We start from the raw sequence: 25,794 nt of genomic DNA on the forward strand, positions 1-25,794 counted from the left end.
AATAGGATGTCACCTACGAGATTATGTTACTTCCATCTCACTTGCCCTGCCATATTGTAAACTGCCCTATGAAGAGAACTACTTGGCAAGAAACTGATGGCTCTGTCAAGAGCAGCAAGGACTCAACCCCTGCCAACCACCTTGTGGGTGAGTTTAGAAGCAGATCTCCCCTTAATTGAGCCTTAGGATGATTTTAACAATGACTAACAAATTATCCCGGTCTTGTGAGAGATCTTGAGGCAAAGATAGGCTACGTTCAAATTCTTGATACTTAGAAGCTATGAGATACTGTTTATTCTTTTAATTTATTGAGTTATTTGTTATACAGCAATAGATAATTAATACACACATACATACCCCTAGGAATACAGGATGGGGAACTTTTCAACAAATATCATGGCCTCAGACTGAATGAGACATAGCTCCAAAGGAAGTCAGGTGCTCAAAAATACATATTCATTATAACATCCAATTTGGGCTGTTTTAATTGAACATATAAGCTTCTGGCACCCTAGCCTCAGAGGGAAAACTGATAGGCTTTCTCATGACTATCAGGAATCAATCTGTACTGACTTGGCTCACAAGAGACTTTGAAAAGCCACATGTCCTGGGGGTGGTGAGGGAGCTCAATGTTGACAGCTATTTTTTCCTCCATTCATCCTGGAGATGGAAACTGCTGGAGATCAAGTTTAAGTGGAATTTTTCTATTGCTTTAGATCTGTCTGCTCTGGATTTTTAGTTTCCATTATTACATAAGCCTTAAAGTCTCCTTGTTGACAAAGACAGTTTTTGTTCCCATTAAACAGGAAATTGAAAAACAGCCTAAGAAGCTGACATTTCGATGAATCTTTTGCCACACTATCATAAATTTATGGTTCGATTTTGAAATAGTGGCACTGAGGTCTTGGAAATTTTCTTCCGAAATACCCTGCATGCTTGTGCTCAGTTGCTCAGTTGTGTCTGACTCTTTGCGACCCCATGGACAATAGCCCACCAGACTCCTCTATCCATGGGATTTCCCAGGCAAAAATACTGGAGTGGGTTGCCATTTTCTTCTCCAGGAGATCTTCCTGACCCAGGGATCCAATCGGCATCTTTGCCTCCTGCATTGGTAGATAGATTCTTTTATCACTGAGCCACCTGAGAAGCCCCCAAAATGTCCTGGAAGCTCTAAAATAAAGTACTTGTAAGCCTCTGGATTGCTTCAGGAGCTCCAGAACACATGATATGCAGGGTGGAATTCTTGTCTTCTCACTTCTGTATCCTAGCAGAAAATAAACCCCCTGTCTGGCATTTGATGACAGTAAGAGTGAAACTTGAGTAAAGTACTCAGGAGACGATGCCTTGCTAATGATGATCCACTGGAGCCCAAGTCTCTCTAAATCGCCCATGATGAAAAGTCACACAGTGGAGAGAATCTAGGAGATCACTTGAATACTGGGAGAACTCAACATCAAGTACCGTTAGGACCATTCAAAGTATATTATTTTACGTAGCTTCTGCAGAGTGTGGTATTTAATTGATGCTATGTAGCATGATTAATTTATTTTTAGATAGTTTGATCTAGTAAAAAGACGAGCATGACATTGATGGATGTAGTCAATGTGTTTTCAGATTAAAAGCTGCTCAATGGTCTACTAGATGGCTGTAATCCTTCCACTAACACTGAGATCTTTACTAACCATATTTCTTTATAACGAACTTTTAAAGATCTGCTTATTCATGGCTGAGGTTTAAAAACATGTCTGTATGACCTAATTTTAGTCCAAGTTCCAGATGTTAAAATCGTGGAGAAGAATAGTGTATCAGATGAGATCTTTGAAGAGCCAAGGTTTCCCTCTGAGGCCCAGGTAAGAGTGATATTTGTCTTTCTTTGCATATTTTGCAACAACAATAACAAAAAGCTCAAAAACATTTTAAAGTTTATTTTATTAATTTGCATTGATCTACATTTCCTAAGACCAACAGAATCTCATTAATGTCAATAGGACAGTATTTCTCTAGCTCTAAACCATTCACACATGTTTGGGGAGTCTAGTTGCCTCAATTCTCCCAAGTAGCTGAGGAAATTCCTAGGTACATGAAGTGAGTGTAGGTATGGACATGATTGGATTATGAATAGAACGCACCATCCTTCCTGCAAGTTCTTTTTAAAAAATTCATTAATTTTATTGAAGTGTGTGTGGGGTTGGGGGAGGGTTGGCGTGGGTGGGTGGGAGATCAGTTGTGTACAACTCTTTTTCGACCCCATGAACTGTAGCCCGCCAGCCTCCTCTGTCCCATGGGAATCTCCAGGCAAGAATACTGGAATGGGTTGCCATTTCCTCCTCCAGAGCATCTTCCTGACCCAGGGATTGAATCCGAGTCTCCTGCACTGGCAGGCAGAGTTTTTACCACTGCACCATCAGAGAAGCCCTTATTGAAGTACAGTTGATTCAAAATAAGTTAGTTTTGGGTGGACAGCACAGTGATTCAGACAGGTAGATAAAGAGAGATTCCTTTCCAGATTCTTTTCCCTTATAAGTTACTACAAAATGTTAAGTATAGTTCCCTGTGCTCTACAGTAGGGTCCTTGTTGGTTAATCCTGCAAGTTTTTGTAGCTGCAGTGTGTAACCTGCTGATTCCTTCTCTACTAGGGAGACTGCTCCCTCAGTGTCAGCTCTAGAACAGATCCCACCTGCCCCATTCCAGAGACATGCCAGCCTCTGTGTCATAGGCCCCAACAGTCCCGTCACTGAAGTACAGCACTGCCTTTTGCTTTCAAGCTCCTACAGAGATGAGTAAAAAGGCCCCTGGTTCTTTACACTTTATTACTTCATCTCCCAAGGACTCTGGCACATATTCTGGGGGATCTGGAAAATGAGCAGGTCTCAAAACTTGTAATTGAGCTTTCTCCTGATGTTGGTTTCTCATCCTTGAGCCAAGTTTGTGCAGAGAACTCTCTCTGCCCTAAAGGATGAGTCTTGCCACCCCACTGACCATCTAGACTTATCTGCAAACCTGTGATACACAGTTGAGACCCTCAAGTTTAGATATCTCAAGTTCTCACAACAGGAGGTGAGCACTGCAGATATGAATTAAGTAATACTGAGTCCACGTGTGAAATATAACACAATGTGTTTGGGATGATCCAAAATCTTTTTTTTTTTTTTTGTATCTCTTGTATTGATCTTGATGAAAGAAAAGTCAAGGAACAATTACTATTGACTATGGCGAATTACTATTGACTATAATAATGCAGGAGAGGTAAGAGACACAGGTTCGATCCCCGGGTTGGGAAGATCCTCTGGAGGAGAGCATGGCAACATACTCCGGTATTCTTGCTTGGAGATTCCCATGAACAGAGAAGCCTGGCAGTCTACAGTCCATGGGGTTGCAAAGAGTCAGACATGACTAAAGGGGCTTACACACACACACACAAAGTGAAAAAGCAAATCAATTATAGAATTTAATACTTATTTTTGTCTGCTACAAACATGGCCTAACTGTAAAGTATTTCAGCTTATTATGAAGAACCAGGCTTTGAAATCAAACCACCACTTAGAAGCTATTAATATGTAAATTCACCTCATCACATAATCTCCTAGAGGCTCAGTTTTCTAAATTGCAAAATGGGGATAACACAGCCATTATCTCATGGTATTATTGTCAGGATTAAAAGAGCTGCTGAACTTAAACAGAGCACAGTATATGACACAGAATAAGCACCAGCCAAGCTTTCAACCATTATGTATATGGCTCGTGTATGGACATCAAACTTTCTTTATATTATAATACAGATGTTCAAGAGCAGTTTCATAGTCCCACTAGACAATGGTGAAGCATTTATGAAAAGGCTTACTGCTAGTTTAGAAAACTGACCTCCAATCTTGATGAAGGGTGACCCTTCTAATTTTTCCTATTACTATATAAATAGCACAAGATTCTCACCAATAAATATCCTCATTTTGTATAAACAGATTCCTAGCTTTCTCAGTAGTGGAGGGCCGATCTTCATAAATTCTTTTGAGAATGCTCTGGCTTGTCCCCAAATCAATCCATGCTGAGTTTACTATTCAGATCAGATTATTACCAGGCAGTTGGAGTGGTCAAATTCCCACAACCAATTTTCTATTAAAAATCCCAAGTAATTGAAATGGGAGGAAGGTATCCAGTAAAAGTCAGTGTGAATAATTTAGCAGAGTAGCTCTCTGCAGCCTCCAAGGCAACAAATTCAAGGCATTTTATTAGAGGACTGACAAAGCCAGTTTTCTCCAGAGCCTCTGGCTGCAACCCACCCATCTCATCAAGAACAAGGAGAGTGGGGAAACAAGCCAGCCTGGGGGATCGAGGATTAATCCTTGCCTGATACCTAAGTGATCCTGTGAATGCCAAATGTGAACAGTGATGCTGTACTTGATATTTTTGTAAAGGTCCATGTTGAGATACATCATGACTGACTGCAGAGATCACTAAACAGGGGCCCTGTGTTCCTCCCTGGCTCTATCAGTCTCTTCAAGGGGTAGACCCATCTGCTAGTGATAGAGATAGGCTGATTGCTGTTTTATTAAACTCACCTCAAATCTCAATTGAGTGACATTTCTAATTTTTTTTTTCCTGCTTCTAGTTAACTAGAACAAAATTCTCACAAATAAATGCCCTCTATCCCTAGTCAGGACTAGTCAGAAGTTGGGGACACAAATGACAGAAACTCAACTCAAATTAAATCCAGTAAAAACAGAACTTGTTTACGCATGCTGCTGTTTAAGAATTGAAAACTATAAGGCTGAATGAGGCTGCAGATTAGATTGAAGTTCACTGGATAAGATATCTGGAAGTCAACAACCCAGGTCAGAATCTCCATGACTCAAGGGCCCTGTTGTCAGAGGGGTAGAGATGGACATCCAATACCAGAAAAAGATGTCTGGAAGAATAATGTGACGCGTAATAAAATCAAAATGAGAGGTTCTGGATGTTCAGTGAGCTATTCCAATTACCTATATGTTCATAGAAGTCATTTAAAGTTGCTGTAAACACTATGGCCAACTGTTATGGATTGAATTATGCCCCCCAACCCACCACAAAGTTCATGTATCAAAGTTTTACCTTCTTCTATCCTTCTAAGTTCTTGGCTGAGACGCTTGTTCAGTTCAGTTCAGTCGCTCAGTTGTGTTCCACTCTTTGCAACCCCATGGACCGCATGCAGCACACCAGGCCTCCCTGTCCATCACCAACTCCTGGAGTTTACTCAAACTCATGCCCATTGAGTTGGTGACGCCATCCAGCCATCTCATCCTCTGTCATCCCCTTCTCTGCCTGCCTTGTAATAAAAGACAGATTAACAAATAAGAGAAGAAACAAATAGAAGTTTAATAACTTGTATACATCATGTTGGAGAAGGCAATGGCACCCCACTCTTTTGGGAGTACCCAGTGAAAGAGGAATAACTCTCCAAAGTGGCTTAGAACTCCAGCTTAAATTGCATCTTCAGTTAAAGACAAAAGAAAGAAAGATGTGGGAGGAGGCCAGTCCTGGGAGGTTACCTAGAAAAATAAGGTCAGCAGAGTATAGTTTGTTATACAGAATTAAGCAGGTACTTTCTCCATTATGATTCAGAATCATCCATCTCTTCCTATTTCAGAGAGACAGGGAGATACCCTTACAATGGAGAGTTCCTTCATAAATGCAAATATTCCTTACAAAAGGATAACTCCTACTTCTGTGTCTGCTGTTTCTCAAGACAATCAGCTCAAAATAAACCTTATGACAAAGAGGCATATTCTGCTCCCCTTCAGTATTTGTTCCCCTGGCTCTTCTCCTGCAAGGTCACCTCTGGCAGACTGTCCCTTAACTAAGATTACATCTTCTCTCAAGGCAGTTCACTACTCCCACGACTCTCTTCCTCCCCCAGAGTCACAGGCCTAGAGATGGAAAGAGAGCTGCTGGTGGCCACCCTGGGCCACTGTACTATCTCTTCTGCTTCTTTATGACCACACTTCTGCAAATAAGCCCTTTCCAAATCATCCTAATTTGGGTGTGACATCTGCTTCTCAGACTGATAGAGCTCTCTATAAAACAGTGATGGAAAAACTGAAAGACTAAACCTTCTTTTCTCCTCCACCTGGAAAAAGAGTCATATATAGTGTCCATAGTACACTGGACCCTAACATGAAAAGCCCATGTCAGATGATAGAGTCTTTCAAATGTGCCATTTGTCCTTAGAAATCACTCACTTAAATAATAATGTAGGCATTGCTATTGCTTTGGGGGGGTCTTTTTCATCTTTGCTTCCTAATTAAATCTTAGAATCTGCAGCCATAGAATAGAAGTCAGCTTATTAATTGAAACCTGTCTTTGTCTGTAATTTTGACTGCTCTGTATTTCCACCTGTGCCATGGTGAGCAATGTGTCATGCTTTTGTTTTTATTTTTTCAGAGTTTAATATCTGAAAAGTAAAAAAAGGCTACAGTGGTATGGATTTAATCCCCTGGGAAAACACTACAATGTTTAAACATTTGGGGTTCATGGGGTTCCCTTTACTTTTTCCAGTGACCTCAGCTCCTTCTCTCATTTCACCAGTTCCACATTTAATCATTTGCTACTTCAAAGGCTAATTGCCTATTTATTTAATGTCTATTAGCTACTTGGCATAGCATGTTATTTTCCTTCTCAAGGCCACTGACCCTATGAGGCAGATCTAGTCATCCCATTTTTAGAACCAAGGAGACAAGCTCAGGAAGGTCATCCCTTCAATGTGACCCAGCTGGTGAGTGGCAAAGGATGGGAAGGCACCAGGTCAAGGTGCCCCCCAGAGCATAATCCACGCCACCGCTGCCTGCTGCCCTTTGACCTGCTCACTCTTCCCACCTTGTCAGTGCAGTTCAGACCTTCACCTGAACCTGTAATGCTCCACCTGGAATGTGTTCCCACCGTGATCCTTCTCTCTGCCTGATATAGACCTCATCTCGAGCATTTCCTCCATGGCTGACTTTACCTAGCTGTGCATGCTCAGTCACTCAGTCATGTCCCACTCTTTGTGACCCCCCAATGGCCTGTAGCGCACCAGGCTCCTCTGTCCATGGGATTTTCCAGGCAAGATTACTCCAGTGAGTTGCCATTTCCTATCCAACTGTGTGGCAGAGTTATTAGCAGATTAATACACAGCTGCTGCTGCTGCTAAGTCACTTCAGTCGTGTCCGACTCTGTGTGACCCCAGAGATGGCAGCCCACCAGGCTCCCCCGCCCCTGGGATTCTCCAGGCAAGAACACTGGAGTGGGTTGCCGTTTCCTTCTCCAATGCATGAAAGTGTAAAGTGAAAGTGAAGTCACTCAGTCGTGTCCGACTTTTAGCGACCGAATGGACTGCAGCCTACCAGGCTCATCCGTCCATGGGATTTTCCAGGCAAGAGTACTGGAGTGGGGTGCCATTGCCTTCTCTGAAGTTAACACACAGAAATAAGAACAAATGTTTTCCAGAATTTCACTCAGAGATATAATCATCTTGCTTGTGGGATGTTTTTGTCTCCTAAGCTAGAACTTCTGTTTCTTAAGCTTGAGGCAATATTATCTATATATTTCTTTAGCACCCCCATCCCATCCACCCTCCCCACAGTCTATTTTGGTCTTTTGCACATAGGACATCCTCAACACATGCTACTGACTGACTGGAAGAGTTAAAACACTGGAAATTTAGAAAAGTTTTGCTTGTGAAGGGGAAGTACACCATTCCTCCCGTCCATTTTTTTTTATTTAGTTTTTTTATTGAAGAATAATTGCTTTACAGAATTTTGTTGTCTTCTGTCACACCTCAACATGAATCAGTCATAGGTATACATATACCCCCTCCCTTTTGAACCTCCCTCCCATCTCCCTCCCCATCCCACCCCTCTAGGTTGATACAGAGCCCCTGTTTGAGTTCCCTGAACCATACAGCAAATTCCCATTGGCTATCTATTTTACACATGGCCTCCCGGCCTTTTTAAAGAAATATTTTCTAAAGAATACTATATTTTCCCTTGTGATATTTTCCTGTGTGATTTCCCTGAGGCACTAAACAGGAGATGTCAGAATGACAGGTGGATAGATTCATCTGCACTCCATGCTCTGCTCTGTTTTGTCTGTCACGCCTTTATGAATTTTAAAGGAAAGGAAAGGGAATCTTTAGGTCAGGTACTCATCTGTTGAAAGGCTCTGTAGGACAGCCTACAGGAAAGAGAGGCCTTGCGGTTTCATCAAGAGTCGGAACACTGCTTATATGTTTTGCCTGACCACTGACTTTCTTAGAAGGGGGCTTTGGTTGTTACTCACATTCTATGCCTCAATATTAAATCTCAAAATGAAGGAAACTCCTTCTTGTCTAAGGACATGGGGTGCAGGGTAAAGGGACACTGCAATTCAAAGATACAACTAGCTCAATGTGATGTGAAGGACCCTGGAGAGACTCCTCACCCCTCAAATATCTCCTGTTGGTCTGCTCGAGGACAGAAAAAGAAGACTCATCTTCGTTAAGGCGGCAAGGGCCCGGTTAAAATACAAATGTATTATCTAGGAAGACATGATACTACTTTGCTTTTATTCCGAGATCACATTTCACCCACATTTTAATGTTTCTGAACCAAGCAAAATGCGTTTTTATAATCAATGTGACTCATCAATGTAGTAGTGCTTATTTCTCATGAACAGCTAAGTTCATTATTATTAAATAGATAAGAATCTCTGTAAAATTTGCTAAAACTTGAGACACCTGGACCCCATAGGAACAGGTGCCTATTCAAGAGGCCTGGAAAGTGACGAGGAATTTGCATTTGCAACAAGGACCCCAGGAGATTCTGAGCTGGAAGCCCTGCTTCAAGAATCTCCCAGTCATTTTTTGGGTTCAGGGAATATGATCTTTATAGATCTTAATAGTCAGTTTGTAAGTTGTGTCCTATGGAAGCTGCTTGGGTCCTCAGTCACTGGGTGTGCAATTCATAACCAGGCACTGGGAAGAGAGTTGCCCTTTAAGTATGGCAATCATGGGTCCTGTGTTTTCTCAGTTCAACTGTGCTCTGCCATTTTTCCCTGCTGCTGCTAAGTCGCTTCAGTCATGTCTGACTCTGTGCGACCCCATAGAAGGCAGCCCACCAGGCTCCCCCGTCCCTGGGATTCTCCAGGCAAGAATACAGGAGTGGGTTGCCATTTCCTTCTCCAATGCATGAAAGTGAAAAGTGAAGTCGCTCAGTCATGTCTACTCCTAGAGACCCCATGGACTGCAGCCTACCAGGCTCCTCCATCCATGGGATCTTCCAGGCAAGAGTACTGGAGTGGGTTGCCATTGCCTTCTCCGATTTTCCCCTGAAATGCTCTTATTTTGGCATCTAAACTCCATCTCCCAGATGCCTTTCATTTTCAAACATTTCAGATACTTAAGTAAATTAGGTGAGTTTCTGTCCTTGAGAAACTTACTCTAGTGAGTAGGTCTTGCAAACTGACCTGAGCAGGATTACTGGTATTAAAATGTGAGCCACCTAGGAATTGTTAAACCAAGAATGTCAGCTACTCTCCTCTACAACTTTGTTACCTGGTTATGATCAAAGCAAGCCACCGGCAAAATTCTGCTGCTCTTATAGACACTTATTAATAAGAAGTTTCTATAACCTTGTGTGCAAGATTCTCTCAAAACAATTGCCAGTATTTGAGGCAGAAATCTATCACCAGTATAGCCATCATGGGGCAACCAGAATCCTCCAAAATTCATGACAGGACCCAAGACAAAGTAAAGGCTTTCCTGAGGATCATTCTAAGGGTGCAGATTGTAATTTTAGCTGAATATGTATGTCCTACTCAGGCAAGAGTGGAAGGTTTCTAAACTATTTGAACTTATGGGCTTATCTTGAATATCTTTTTATTTTCAAGGAGATTCCATTTCTAACTTTCATCATGTTAATCAAATGCCACCAATTTCACCAAAAAAAAAAAAAATTCTGACATGAACTATGCTAATTGGCAAAGTACCCATATTGATGGAGATGTGAATAACAGAAGCTCTTTGCCTTTGGATTTTGCATTCTTGATTAAAGTCCAGAAATATTTGGTTAGAGCCTAAACTAGGTAGCACCGGTACAAGACAGCACTGTATATTCAGAAGAATTTAGTAACAACAGATCCCTTAGGACTAGTGGCTCTGGCAGAAGCATGCAACCAGGCTCTGAGGACACAGACAAGGGAGGGACTAATTCTGTCTAGCAGATGGGAAGTGACGGGGTAAGGACAGAATATCTTCATAGAAAAGATGGCCCAAGCTGTCTGTGTTTAAATGGGTAGAAATGTATCAATCAGGCAGATCCAGGGTATCATAGCTTTGACTAGGTCCATCTAGTCAAAGCTATGGTTTTTCCAGTAGTCATGTATGGATGTGAGAGTTGGACTATAAAGAAAGCTGAGCACCAAAGAATTGATGGTTTTGAACTGTGGAGTTGGAGAAGACTTGAGAGTCCCTTGGACTGCAAGGAGATCCAATTAGTCAATCCTAAAGAAAATCAGTCCTGAATATTCATTGGAAAGACTGATGCTGAAGATGAAACTCCAGAACTCTGGCCACCTGATGCAAAGAACTGACTCCTTGGAAAAGACTGTGATGCTGGGAAAGATTAAAGGCAGGAGGAGAAGGGGACGACAGAAGATGAGATGGTTGGATGGCATCATCTACTTGATGGACATGAGTTGAGCAAGCTCCAGGAATTGGTGATGGACAGGGAAGCCTGGTGGGCTGCAGTCCGTGGGGTCACAAAGAGTCGGAAACAACTGAGCGACTGAACTAAACCAAACTGAGCAAAGGGAAACAACGTCAGCCTAACACAAAGTCTTGAGAAACTTCATACCTCACTAGGGGTGGGTAAACATGATGGGGAAGATGGGTTAGAACCATAACCAAGAACTAGACAACAAAGAACCATCTAGACTCTGCTCTAGGGTTTGTTCTTTATCTGGTGGGCATCCAGATGTGGGACAACAATCTCTTACCTAGTTCAACTTTGGTTCAGAACATAGGTCATCAAACTGTGAGACCAACATAGATCTAGACTAGGTCAGCCTTCTTCCCAAGCCTTTCTAACTGAAGTGCCCAGAGCCCTGAATATCCACTCCATCCATATTGTTTCTTTCCATAAAAAATCCAAGTAGTAAGACCAGGGTTCATAGAGCCATTTACTGGTTGGTTGAAAGGGTGATTTGGACAAGTTTCTTTATCTCTCTGACCCTCAGTGTCCTCAATCTGTAAAATAGAGACAATTATATCTTATTCTAAGGATTGTTATGAAGATCAACACTGTGCTTGGTACAGGGGAAATGGTCAGTTAATTTTATTTTTAGTGTCTATGTCTTTTAAACCTGTATCATTATTTTTCCTTATTTATGAATTCTTAGAATGAATGAGATCTATGTTATACAAGTGGTAACTTATCTCACTATAACTAGAGATTACCATTCATTGACCACATGCCAAAACTCTTACTCTAAACCCTTTATCTAAAAGTTAAGTCCCTGAGGCTCCCCAACCCTACTAAATTCCACAAATCTCTCTTATCTGTCTATTGGTCTCATCAGTGTGAGGCTCTCTTGTCTCCAGAGAAAACTGCAAGAAATATTTTCTATTTCTAGTCCCAGAAGCAGCAAGAAAATCACAGATAACAGCTCAAAAGCTCTTTTTCCTTCCTGTTTTTTTTTTTTTTTTTTTAATTTTCATATTAATATATATAACAGTTCTAAGCTTTGAAAATCATGATGGCCAGTGGGCTGGCAGGGCTGCCTTCCACTATCTTAGTCAGAACAAATCTAACGTTAGTGCTCTTGGCAACTGTTTCCTGCAGGAGAAACATCTCTTTTTCTAAGGAAACTACATTAACCCTAGCAGGATTTTCAAAGGAAGGCCAGAAATTTCCCCCACCCAATAACTTCAGATATGCAGATGACACCACCCTTTTGGCAGAAAGCAAAGAGGAACTAAAGAGCCTCTTGATGAATGTGAAACAGGAGAGTGAAAAAGTTGGCTTAAAACTCAACATTCAAGAAACGAAGATCATGGCATCTGGTCCCATCACTTCATGGCCAATAGATGGGGAAACAATGGAAACAGTGACAGACTTTATTTTCTTGGGCTCCAACATCACTGCAGATGGTGACTGCAGCCATGAAATTAAAAGATGCTTGCTCCTTGGAAGAAAAGCTCTGACAAACCTAGAACAGTATATTAAAACGCAGAGACATTACTTTACCGACAAAGCTCCATAGTGTCAAACCTATGGTTTTTCCAGTAGTCATGTATCAGTATGAGAGTTGGACTATAAAGAAGACTGAGCACTGAAGAATTGATACTTTTGAACTGTGGTGTTGAAGAAGACTCTTGAGAGTCACTTGGACTGCAAGGAGATCAAACCAGTCGATCCTAAAGGAAATCAATCCTTAGTATTCATTGGAAGGACTGATGCTGAAGCTGAAGCTCCAATATTCTGGCTACCTGAAGCAAAGACCTGACTCATTAGAAAAAACGCTGATGCTGGGAAAGATTGAAGACAGGAGGAGACGGGGACAACAGAGAGCGAGATGGTTGGACGGCATCACCAACTCAATGGACTTGAGTCTGAACAAGCTCCAGGAGATGGTGAAGGAAAGGGAAGCCTGGCATGCTGCAGTCCATGGGGTTGCAAAGAGTCTGACACCACTGAGTGCCTGAACAACAACTCCCAAGCCTTCCCAATTCTGTACAGCCCCTGCATGACACACTGTAGCCCATCTGCCCTTGAAGGCATCTGGGTAACCCCCATCAAAAGCTCCAGTCATTGTAACAATTTCCACATTACCCCCAATAACTAGTTGGCAAGGCCAGGAATGTTGAATCTGAAACCGGGAGGGGCCCTGTGTGGTTCCCAGGTGGAAGACTTTCTGTCCCCTGTTCCTTGTGGACAGGACTCCAGCCTCCATGACCTTCCCTGAGGTCCACAGTTACTAATCAAGGGAGGAGCAGCCGAGAAACCACCTGAGGCAAGATTAAAGGACCCAGGGAAGCTCATAAAGATTTGGAGACTTACCACCTGAGGGGAATGCAAACATCTTATCAGAGACCCCATCTTTGAATCACTGTTGTTAAACGCCACCAAATTCTCCCTAGGAAGACACATAGTTTTCAAGGCAGAAGCCCTCTGTGTCTCCCTTTGCCTGGCAAAGCAATAAAGCTATCCTTTCTACTTGACCTAAAACTCTGAGATTTAATTTGGCATCAGCGTCAGAGAGGCCAGGCTTTCGGTAACAAATCCATAAGGGAAGATTTGCAGTGGGGTGAGATGACCAAAGGAAGAGCAAAGTTCTCTGACCATATGCTGAGACCAGGAGTCCTCAGGTTTGGAAAACCAGTGGCTGGGGCCAGTGTGTGGAATGTCACTGACCGAGCAAAATGTTGTCAGACTGCTCCCATCACTTTCCCCAGAGTCAGTGTCTGCCCTGGTGAAAACTGTAACAAAGACAGCCTTTGTCACAGCCAGTGCCATGGGAAAGAAGGAAGAGGGCCCATGGCACACGTCTCTGGGAAAACAGAAATAGGCTTCACCATTTCTTGCACCCTTGAAATTAAGTGGATGTTGCGTTCCCATATTTATGACAAACATAAAGCCCAGTGCATTTGCTAATAAACCCAAGTTTAAAATCTCAGCTTGCAAGAGGAAAAATTAGAAAAAAAATCCTCTCTTCAATTGCTCTTCCACCAAGACGATAACCTGAATGGTCCTTATTAGAAATATCTCACTACAGGCAATAATAACAATAATCACAATGTTAAGTAACGACTAAATAATAAGTATAAGCAGACTTCTTGTTCATAGTGGCTCCTGGTGGTAAATGTGTCTGATAAAGCTTAGAATCCATATTTCATGGTGGGATGCTCCAGAGACTCGGCCTTATACCTGGCATTGTAACAACCCATAGTCAAGCCTCTTGAGTTTGATACTTGTGTAGATTGGGGCAGACAGAGGGAATGTGATGCTCTTTCAGTCTTTTATGGAAATTAATATCATCACAGAGGTTGTGAGACATATCATCACACACCAATCAGAATGGGTAAAATGAAAAACAGTGACACCCTCAAATGCTGGTGAGGATGCAGACATTTGTATAGTGCTGGTGCGAATGTAAAATGGCAACAATCACTTTGGAAAATAGTTGGGCAATTTCTTAAAAAAACAAAATAAACATGTAAATATCATATGAAACATCAATTGTATTCCTGGGCATTTATTCTAGAGGAATAAAATTTATGTTCACACAGAAACACACACTTGAAGTTTAAAGCAACTTTATAATAGCTAAGAACTATAAAAACCAATATAGGTTTGGCCACCTAATGCGAAGAGACTACTCAATGGAAAAGACGCTGTTGCTGGGAAAGATTGAAGGCAAAAGCAGGAGAAGGAGGTAGCAGAGGATGAGATGGTTGGCTGGCATCACCAACTCAATGGACATGAATCTGAACAAACTCCAGGAGATAGTGGAAGACAGAGGAGCCTGGTGTGCTGCAGTCCTTGGGGTCACAAAGAGTTGGACACGACTTAGCAACTGAACAACAACATACAACCAAACAATGTCCTTCAACACATTGAGGTACATCCAGACTGTGGAATAACTACTCAGCTATAAAAAGGGACGAACTATTGATACATGCAACCACTTGGATGAATGTCCAGGAAATTATGCTGCGGTAGCCATCCTGCAGAAACAAGATGGACTCCCATACAAAATGCAGTTCAAACGTTGATACTGATGACTCTAAACACACATCAAGGGGGTATGAAAGATTTATGACTCACATATTATGGTTATCAAGAGTCAGCTAGATGGGCTTACCAAGCAGCCCAAAAATGACTTGAGAAGGCAGGGAAAGAAGATTGGCTTGGGGTTTTTTATTGTGGTTATTATTTATAAGGGTAGAGCTGGGGTGAGGGATCCCCCACACAGTAGGGGTCACATGGTTGGAATCTCCCATCAGCACCAAAGGAAAGAATTTGGGCTTTCTAATCAGCTTGCCCAGTTTCAGGATGTAAGGGGCAGAGAGAAGGGTGAGGCAGGAAATGTCAGCAAACATCCAAAAATGGAGTTCGGTTCAGTCGCTCAGTCGTGTCCGACTCTTTGTGACCCCATGGACTGCAGCACGTCAGGCCTCCCTGTCCATCACCAACTCCTGGAGCTTGCTCAGACTCATGTCCATAGCGTTGGTGATGCCATCCAACCATCTCATCCTCTGTCATCCCCCTCTTCTCCTTCCTTCAATCTTTCCCAGCATCAGGGTCTTTTCCAATGAGTCAGTTCTTTGCATCAGGTGCCAAAGCATTGGAGTTTCAGCTTCAGCATCAGTTCTTCCAATGAATATTCAGAACTGATTTCATTTAGGATTGATGGGTTGGATCTCCTTGCAGTCCAAGGGACTCTCAAGAGTTTTCTCCAACACCACAGTTCAAAAGCATCAATTCTTCTGCGCTCAGCTTTCTTTACAGTCCAACTCTCATATCTATACATGACTACTGGAAAAACCATAGCCATGACTAGATGGACCTTTGTCAGCAAAGTAATGTCTCTGCTTTTTAATATGCTGTCTAGATTTGTCATAGCTTTTCTTCCAAGGAGCAAGTGTCTTTTAATTTCATGGCTGGAGTCACCATCGGCAATGACTTTGGAGCACCCCCCAACCCCCGCCAAAAAAAAATGGAATTAAGACTGTTTACTATGTGTGGTTACCAGGTAACTCAGTGGTAAAGAATCTGCCTGCCAACTCAGGAGATGAAGGAGAGGCAGATTTGATCCCTGGGTCGGGAAGATCCCGTGGAGGAGGAGATGGTGACCTAGTCTAGTATTCTTGCCTGGGAAATCCCATAGACAGAGGAGCCTGGCGGGCTACAGTCCATGGGGTTGCAAGGAGTTGAACACAACTTAGAGACTGAGAACACGGCATTCAAAGAAAAAAAGCCAGTCTCAGAAGATTACTCACGGTCTCCTTTTATTTAGATAACATTTTTGAAATGACGCAGTTTCAGAAATGGAAGAGATTTGTTAGTGGTTGCCAGGACAGATGGGTGGAGGTAGGGGTGAGGGAGGTGGCATGGTGGTTGCACATGGCAACATGAGGGATCCTTGTGGTGTTGGAGCTGTCAGTATCCCCACTGTGATGGTGAATACACAAACCAGCATGGGTGAAAAAATTGCATAGAACAAATGAAAGCATGGAAATGTGAAAAGTATGGATGGCTTGCATCAATGTCAGCACTCTGGTTGTGATGTCATACAATAGCTTTGCAAAATGTTACCATTAGGAGAAAGTGACTCGATGGACTTGAGTTTGAGTGAACTCCGGGAGTTGGTGATGGACAGGGAGGCCTGGCGTGCTGCGATTCATGGGGTCGCAAAGAGTCGGACATGACTGAGTGACTGAACTGACTGAACTGACTGAGGAGTGGGTACATAGGAGCTCTCTGTGTTGAGTCTTAAAACTGCATGTGAATACACAATTATCTCAAAACAGTATTTCAATTTTAGAAATGCTTAAATTGCAAATTCCCTGGCAGTCCAGCAGTTAAGACTCTGCACTTCCACTGCTGTGGGCCTGGGTTCAATCCCTGGTGGAGAAACTAAGATCCCACAAACCACATGGCACAGCCAAAATAAGGAAAGCTTGTGTGACGGATGGGGAGTCTATGTGGATTATAGGACTCTCCTGGTTGGGAGAAAGAGCACGACTGAGTGAATGTCTCTGAACTGAGCCAACACACCCACTGCCACTATCGGGTCCTTATAAAGTTATCTTCAACAATGCAAAGGCTAGCCATGGGTCAGACTCCATGATTATCATTGGAACCAAATACTGGATAAACTTTTAGAGGAACTGACTTGGAGGTACAGAGAAAGAAAAACAAGACAAAATTGAGAGGGGGACCTTTTAGCAATCATATTTACAATACGTGAATTAATAACAGAAAAACGTTCATGAAGAAATAATTAACTGATAACTATCTATGTAAGGGTATCACCTACAATTCAGTCATTCTCTAACTTTTTCAATGAAATATTCCATAAAAATAGAGGAAAGTAGATATTTACATACACATGGATAAAAGTCCTGTGTGCAGCCAGACAGCCATCTCAAACCTGAAATACCTATAAAATTTATGTAAATATCCCATTACATTCCATAACACATCTATGCTTACTGTGACATAACAGTAGCTTTTCAATTAAAAATTTTCAAATTTTAAAATTGTTAGGGGAAGCACACTGACTGAAACTGCCCACCCTGGCCAAGTACCATAGTTACCATTTGCATGAGTTGTTTTACGACAGGAGGTGCTGGTAAGGAACACAGAACCAGCAAGCTACCACCAACTAAAGATTTTGGGAAAGGTTGAAACGTGACACCATGTGCCCAACCACCTCCCAGAATCCTCGCTGACATCCATCTTGGCTAAGCAATGCATGTGCCACCAGGAAGGACTCTGAATCAGAATGACTGGCCAAAAAGAACCTGAAAACTAATCCCATCACCATAAAACCCGAGACTGTGAGCCACGTGGCAGAGCAGTTCTGGTTTCCCTTACTCTACTGCTCTCTGTCTGGGCACCCCGTCCCAATAAAATCTCTTGCTTTGTCAGCACATGTGTCTCCTCAGACAATTCATTTCCAAGTGTTAGACAAGAGCCCACTTTCGGGCCCCCCTTTCTGCAACAAAACTGTATGAAAAATTAAGTAGTTTGAGCAATATTGGCCTCTAGGAGTATGACTGCTGCATGGCTCATACATGCTTGCATTTCAGGTACACAGCCTCTGTTGCAAAAAAGCACAGCTCTACATTTTTCTGAAGGCTTTAAATGAAATTTTTCTTTAAAAAAAAAAGAGTCTAGGCTGCACTCGCCCTCTGCAATGGCCCACACTCTGTCTGTAGGGCGTGTTTCTCTCTCTATCTGAATAAATCCACTTCTTACCTAAAAAAAAGTCTAAACTTCAACTTTGCGTCTTTGCCCATACTCCTCCTTCCATCTAGAACACTTTCCTCAGCCTTTCTCCCCATGAATCTCTGTCTATGACTTAAGTCCCAAGTAAAACGCTGTGTCCATGAATCCACCTCAAACTTTCTGAGGCAGAATGCATTTCCTCCTTCTCTGTACAGTATTCTTTTTTTCTTTGTACAGTATTCCTAAACCCACTTCTATTTTAGTCATTGTCCTCCCCCTTCAGTTCAGTTGCTCAGTCGTGTCTGACTCTTTGCGACCCCATGGACTGCAGCACGCCAGGCTTCCCCGTCCATCACCAGTCCCACAGCTTGCTCAAACTCACGTCCATTAAGGAGGTGATGCCATCCAACCATCTCATCCTCTGTCGTCCCCTTCTCCTCCTGCCTTCAATCTTTCCCAGCATCAGGGTCTTTTCCAAGGAGTCAGTTCTTCGCATCAGGTGGCCAAAGTATTGGAGCCTCAGCATCAGTCCTTCCAATGAATATTCAGGACTGATTTCTTCCCTCTTAGGTACAGAAATTACTCTCAGAAGGGGCGTGTGTACATGTCTAATAGGTTGTTTCTATCTTCTAGGTATGCTATTCCTTCTGATTGACCATTGCTTTCTTTCTATTCTTGATGTTCAAATCTTAGCTCAGATGGCACCTCCTTGGATCGGGTGGTACTGGTGGATTGGTACCTCCAGGTTGGGTGGCCACCCAACCTGAAGTCAATATCTAGTCACCTTCATGCCCTCCTTAATTTATCAACATGGCATTTTTTTGTTTCTCTGTTAGTTTACATACTGTAAAATATACATAATATATAATTTACCATTTCAACTATTTTTAACTATACAATTCAGTGGCATTAGGCACATTCATAGTGTTGCGAAAGGATCAACACTATCCATTGCCAAGACTTTATTCATCTTCCCAAACAGAACCTCTGTACTAATTAAACAGTAACTCCCCATAACCCCTCTCCTCCCACCCCTGGCAATCCCTATTACACACTCTGTCTCTACTAATTTACCTAATCTACGTTATCTCATATAAAGTGGAATCATTATACAACATTTACTCTTTTGTGTCTGGGTTATTTTCAATTAGCATAATGTTTTTCAAGTTTTTCCATGTTGTAGCATGTGTCAGAACTTCATTCCTTTTAAAGATTGAATAATATTCTATTGTATATATATATTATACCACATTCATGCATTCATGCAGCAAAAGGCACTGTTGTTTCCACCATTTGACTATTGTGAATAATGTTGCTATGAAGATAGCCGCATAAATATCTGTTTAAATCTCTGCTTTTAATACTTTGGGGCATATACCCAGAAGTGAAATTGCTGGACCATATGGTACTTTTTGACAGACGACTCATTGGAAAAGTCCCTGATGCTGGGAAAGATTGAGGACAGAAGGAGAAGAGGGCATCAGAAGATGAGATGGCTGGACAGCATCACAGATGCAATGAATATGAACTTGGGCAAACTCTGGGAGATGGTGAGGGACAGGGAAGTCTGGCATGCTGCAGTCCATAGGGTCACAAAGAGTCGGAAATGACTGAGCAACTGAACAACAATGACAACATGGTAATTCTATGTTTAACTTTTTGAAAAACTGTCATACTGTCAGCATTCAGTTCAGTTCAGTTCAGTCGCTCAGTCGTGTCTAACTCTGTGACACTGTGAACTGCAGCATGCCAGGCCTCCCTGTGCATTACCAACTACCAGAGCTTACTCAGACTCACGTCCATCAAGTCAGTGATGCCATCCAACCATCTCATCCTCTGTCGTCCCCTTTTCTTCCTGCCTTCAATCTTTCCCAGCATCAGGGTCTTTTCCAGTGAGTCAGTTCTTCGCATTAAGTGGCCAAAGTATTGGAGTTTCAGCTTCAGCATCAGTCCTTCCAATGAATATTCAAGACTGATTTCCTTTAGGATTGACTGGTTGGATCTCTTTACAGTCCAAGGAACTCTCAAGTGTCCTCAACACCACAGTTCAAAAGCATCAATTATTAGGCGCTCAGCTTTCTTTGTAGTCCAACTCTCACATCCATACATGACCACTGGAAAAACCAGAGCTTTGACTAGATGGACCTTTGTTGGGAAAGTAATGTCTCTGCTTTATAATATGCTATCTAGCTTGGTCATAGCTTTTCTTCCAAGGAGCAAGCATCTTTTAATTTCAAGGCTGCAGTCACCATCTGCAATGATTTTGGAACCCAAAAAAATAACATCTCTCACTGTTTCCGCATCTATTTGCCATGAAGTGATGGGACCAGATCTTTGTTTTCTGAATATTAAGTTTTAAGCCAACTTTTTCACTCTCCTGTTTCACTTTCATCAAGAGGCTCTGTAGTTCTTCTTTGCTTTCTGCCATAAGGGTGATGTCATCTGCATAGGTTATTGACATTTCTCCTGGCAACCTGATTCCAGCTTGTGCTTCTTCCAGCCCAGCATTTCTCGTGATGTACTCTGCACGTAAGTTAAATAAGCAGAGTGACAATACACAGCCTTGATGTACTCCTTTCCTGATTTGGATCCAGTCTGTTATTCCATGTCCAGTTCTAACTGTTGCTTCTTGACCTGCATTCAGATTTCTCAGGAGGCAGGTCAGCTGGTCTGGTATTCCCGTCTCTTTCAGAATTTTCCACAGTTTGTTGGATCCACACAGTCAAAGGCTGTGATCAGTGTGTGATCAGTGTGTTCAGTGAGCCAACAGATGTTGGCAATTTGATCTCTGGTTTCTCTACCTTTTCTAAAACCAGGTTGAACATCTAAAAGTTCATGGTTCACATACTGTTGAAGCCTGGCTTGGAGAATTTTGAGCATTAATTTACTAGGGTGTGAAATGAGTGCAATTGTGCGGTAGTTTGGGCATTCTTTGGCATTGCCTTTCTTTGGGATTGGAATGAAAACTAACCTTTTCCAGTCCTGTGGTTACTGCTGAGTTTTCCATATTTGCTGGCATATTGAGTGCAGCACTTTCACTCAGGACTAAGGCGCCTCTCCCACCACCTCTAGAACACTCCCAGTCAACTAGAGGATCTTTCTGGGGAATGCAAACCTAAAAAGGAAGATGCCTACAAATGCTGTAACTTGAGGGTTGATAACAAAAAGGTCAGCTCAGTTGGAACTCCGTCACCTCCACTAGCTTTGTTCATAGTGATGCTTCCTAAGGCCCATTTGACTTCACATTCCAGGATGTCTGGCTCTGGGTGAGTGATCACACCATCATGGTTATCTGGGTCGTGATGATCTTTTTTGTATAGTTCTTCTGTGTATTCTTGCCACCTCTTCATAATATCTTCTGCTTCAGTTAGGTCCATACCATTTCTGTCCTTTATTGTGCCTATCTTTGCATGAAATGTTCCCTTGGTAGCTCTAATTTTCTTGAAGAGATCTCTATAAGCATGGCATTTTGAAAATGCATTTGTTTGTCTGCTCCACTGGAATAAAACCTTCAGGAGAGGAAGGACCTGTCAATGCACAACGTGAGAGTCGCAAGTTAACCTCAGATAGCTCTGAGAGACTGCTCCAAACAGGCAGTGGAGGAAGATCAATACATAAGATTTTGATGAAGGGGGGAGTTCAATGCAATCAAGTACTCATTTTACAAAAGGTTTTCTGCTAGTCACTGATGTCACCCTGAAGGGATTTAGTGCTTTTCTAGATATGAAGAGATGCGAGGACTGGGATCATGAAATCAGTTCCTGAAAATTTCTATCTGAAGACTTGTTCCACCAGTTTCCCTGGAGTACAGAGTGCCTCACTCTCCACCCTGAATTCCCCTCAGGGGATGTTGAAGGTCGGCAGCTGCAGCAGCACGGGGCTCAATCTCCAAAGAGGCAGATGGCAAGTGCCCTTGTTCTTGCTGTTGTTCAGTCCCTGGCCAAGTGCTCTTGGCAAGTGCCAATATGTAGTTGATAGACCACATCTATCTTTTCTTTCCCTGTGTCTCTAGTGCCTAGGACAAGCACACGGTGGACACTCAGAAGTTTTTGTTAAATAAATGAATGAAGTAGGTCCTCAGCAACTGTTCTCTCTGCTTTACTCTCTACTCCTCTTAAATCAAGGAGCCTCCCTGGTGGCTCAGTTAGTAAAGAATCTGCCTGCAATGCAGGAGACCCAGGTTCGATCCCTGGGTTGGGAAGATCACCTGGAGAAGGAAATGGCACCTACTGCAATATTCTTGCCTGGGAAATCCTATGGGAGAAGAGCCTGGTGGGCTACAGTGCATGGCATCATAAGAGTCAGATGGGACTTAGTTTCTAAACCACCACCATATCCCTTAAATCAATGACAAATTACCTGAGGGCAGGGCTAGGTCTCATCATGTAACCTTAGCACTTAGCACATGGAAGACACCCAATAAATACTTACAGACTTAAATCCCCAAGATTTGCTTACAGCTTGATTTTCTCAGTTGCATTCTCTAGATTCAGCCTGATGATTATGGATTAGTAAGAAAGGAAGACTTTTCTCTGGCTTTTTAGGGAGCAAAAGAAAAGGCCCACTGAGGCCAGTTGCCCCCTAGGCATCTCTGCCTTGCTTCTTCTCTCATCCTTTTCCCTTTGATTTCTGGACCGAAGCACTTGCCAGAGCTAGAACTAAAGGCAGCAGAACAGCTGAAACTCTGTTAAATTACATCATCTGCCTCTGAGAATTGAGGCCTGCTGGCGGAGTCTTTGGTTCAGATAAAATACAAGTTCTGATATCCCAAGACTTCTCAAAATTTCAAACAACAGTCTTTGGAATAAAAAATTTAATGACTTTTAAGTAGTTCTCAGCCTGGTAATTCTGATCACACGTGCCACATGCAGGTAAATAATGTATTTTACTACTCCATACTGTATATAATAAATTACACATGCACACTACATATTGTACTTTATGTATAATAATGGGTTACTAAGTGAGAATGGCACCAGGAACCATTTCCATGGATTTTCTCTCCAAATCCTGCCAGCTCCCTTTACTATTAGAACACTTTTTATTTCAGCCAGCAGAATTTGAGACAAAAGAGGATAAGAAAAACCTCCTGGAATCTCAATATCAGCAGGCTCCAGAAGCCTGCCAGATCACAACCACTTCCGCAGGGGCCCCACCACCTTCCCTGCTCCTCCCACCCTCTGTATTGGAGCCACTGGCCTTCACCTGGGCCCAGCCTCCACAGTCTACTGCCTATATGATTCCCAGACAGGTAGCCTCAAGTCAACCTTTGTCTTTAGATTGACCTATAGGTTGATGCCTCAATCGCCTCTCCAATTCTGCATCTCCCTGTATTAAAAGATCTCCTAAGGCTTTATCACTGCCAGGGCTCTGCCTCAGGTGATGGCCATTCTAGTGGGGCGAGCTTTGCTCACTCAGGGAGCACTGAGTCTTGGGTGTGAGAAGAGTAAGATTACTGTCTATCAAATGGAAATGCTAGTTTCAGAAACTTGGCTAACAAACAAAGAATAGGGAGTTTTATAAAACTCCAATTATGCCTTACAGCCACACCCAAAATCTGTCTCCAAATTCCTAGTTCCTAATATGTTTTTGTTTTTTCCTAAAAAAAAAAAAAGTAATTTGCAGAGAATTCCCTGACAGTCCAGTGGTTAGGGCTTAGGGCTTTCACTACTGGGGCCCAGGTTTGATCCTTGGTTGGGAGACTAAGATCTCACAAGCCAGCAATGTGGCAAAAAAAAATTTGCAATTTTTTCCCAATCGTGTGTCATTCTTATTATCTCATGTTGGAGCAGGCAGAAGAGGGAATAGGGAAGTGGACCACATCTCAGCTGACAGATCAGTGAGAAGGAAATAAGCAGACTGAGGAGATCAAGGTCAAGAGGGACAGAAGGCAGAGGTGGAAACCAGGTGGCAGGATGGCCCCAGGTGAAATTCATCTGCCGGCTCCCCTCCCCTGCCAGTCCTGAGTACTCCTCCCCTTTCTGGTGCTGCTGCCAGTTACTAGTCACTAACGGTCCTGGTGGAGAAGGCGATGGCACCCCACTCCAGTACTCATCCTGGAAAATCCATGGACCGAGGAGCCTGGTGGGCTGCAGTGCATGGGGTCGTGAAGAGTTGGACACAACTGAGCGACTTCACTTTCACTTTTCACTTTCATGCATCGGAGAAGGAAATGGCAACCCACTCCAGTGCTCTTGCCTGGAGAATCCCAGGGACGGGGGAGCCTGGTGGGCTGCTGTCTCTGGGGTCGCACAGAGTCGCACACGACTGAAGCGACTTAGCAGCAGCAGCAATGGTCCTGGAGCAAGGCTACCTCATAGGAGCAGGACAGGAGGGTGGTCAAAACTCTCCTGCCCGGCCAGGCTTCTTCCTGTCCCCAGGCCACATGTAGTGTCTGGTCTAATTATAAGGACAGAAAAGTCTGCCAGAATGTCCTGAAGGAAAAGGTAAAACAAAGACTGTCCTCATACTCTTAGCACTGCTACAGTGTAGCAAACAGGCCCAGAGCAGAGATACAAAGGGACTCAGGGTACCTGGGGTGTCCTGGGTATGTGCTTCATATGTGTCAAATGAATGCATTGATACATACATTGACAGATACAGCAATGATGAATGGATAATGGGATGTTTCCATTGTTGTTGTTCAGTCACTCAGTTGTGCCCAATTCTTTGGGACTCCATGGACTGCAGCATGCCAGGCTTTCCTCTCCTTTGCCATCTCCCAGAGTTTGCTGAAACTCATGTCCATTGAGTTGGTGATGTCATCCAACCATCTCATCCTTAGTTACCCTCTTTTCCTACAGCCCTCAATCTTTTCCAGCATCAGGGTCTTTTCCAAGGAGTCAGCTCTTCGCATCAGGTGGCTAAAGTATTGGAGCTTTAGCTTCAGTATCAGTCCTTCCAATGAATATTCAGAGTTGATTTCCTTTAGGGTTGACTGGTTTGATCTCCTTGCAGTCCAAGAGACTTTCAAGAGTCTTCTCCAACACCTCAGTTCAAAAGTGTCAATGCTTTGGCAATTAGCCTTCCTTATGGTCCAACTCTCAACTCTCACATCTGTACATGACTACTGGAAAAACCATAGCTTTGACTATACAGATGTTTCCATGGTTCACCCCTTTGCAATCTACTCATCTGGGTCTGATCTGTGGCTGTTTCTAGTCACCAGTTCCTACGATTCACTCATACTACTGAGTAGTACACACTACTCAGGACACACTGCAGAAACAGGAGGGGAAGGAGCACAGATGTCCCTATTACACTTCCTCACTATGATGGTTGCAGTCCCATAAAAATCTGTACAGAGGATAGAGTAGATGCTATCTGTTCCAATTACAGATAAAACAGATGTACAAAGTAGATTGTGACTTGCTAAGACCATAAAACAGGCAGGTAGTTGCTGTGAAAGGTCTGAGGACCCAGGACATCTGGTCCCTAAGTTGGAGCACTCTCCCACAGCTGGCTTACACTGCCATGGGACAGAGCAAGCAGAAAATGTGACCTTGACTTCTTCACTTCTTAATCAACCAGACTCCATCATCTCTCACTGTTGAAGGAAGAGCTCTTTCCTACTTGTTGTCCTGAGGAGGGCAAACAACAACCAAATTAGCCAAACAGGCCAGTCCTGAACAAAGTTCCAAAGGAAAGGCCTTTTGTTTGTTTGTTTTCTTGCTGGCTTTGAACCTCTCCCAGGACCTTTTAAGTCCACCAGAAATGCTTTCTTAATTCCTGAAAGGTCTTTTTGGTAGAGATAGTGGAGGAAAGAAAGAGCACTGGCCCTCAGGCAGACGTGCCTCTAATGACATCATTCATCTTGCTACAGTTTTTTTTTTTTTAAATAGGATTATATCCTAA

At 42.9% G+C, this 25,794-nt stretch overlaps 1 long non-coding RNA gene across 4 annotated transcripts in view; it reads right to left on the reverse strand.

The window, feature by feature from the left end:
* LOC112443000 (uncharacterized) overlaps positions 1–18,977 on the reverse strand; it is a 42,350-nt gene extending 23,373 nt beyond the window's left edge. For all 4 annotated transcript variants that reach the window (XR_009491941.1, XR_003031253.2, XR_009491942.1 and 1 more), the window contains exon 1: positions 5,087–18,977. This is a non-coding gene — a long non-coding RNA (uncharacterized lncRNA). The remainder of the gene's footprint in view (positions 1–5,086) is intronic.
* Between the last annotated feature and the right edge of the window lie 6,817 nt (positions 18,978–25,794).

Source organism: Bos taurus, chromosome 20 (assembly GCF_002263795.3).
Source record: "Bos taurus isolate L1 Dominette 01449 registration number 42190680 breed Hereford chromosome 20, ARS-UCD2.0, whole genome shotgun sequence".
Lineage (NCBI taxonomy): Eukaryota > Metazoa > Chordata > Mammalia > Artiodactyla > Bovidae > Bos > Bos taurus.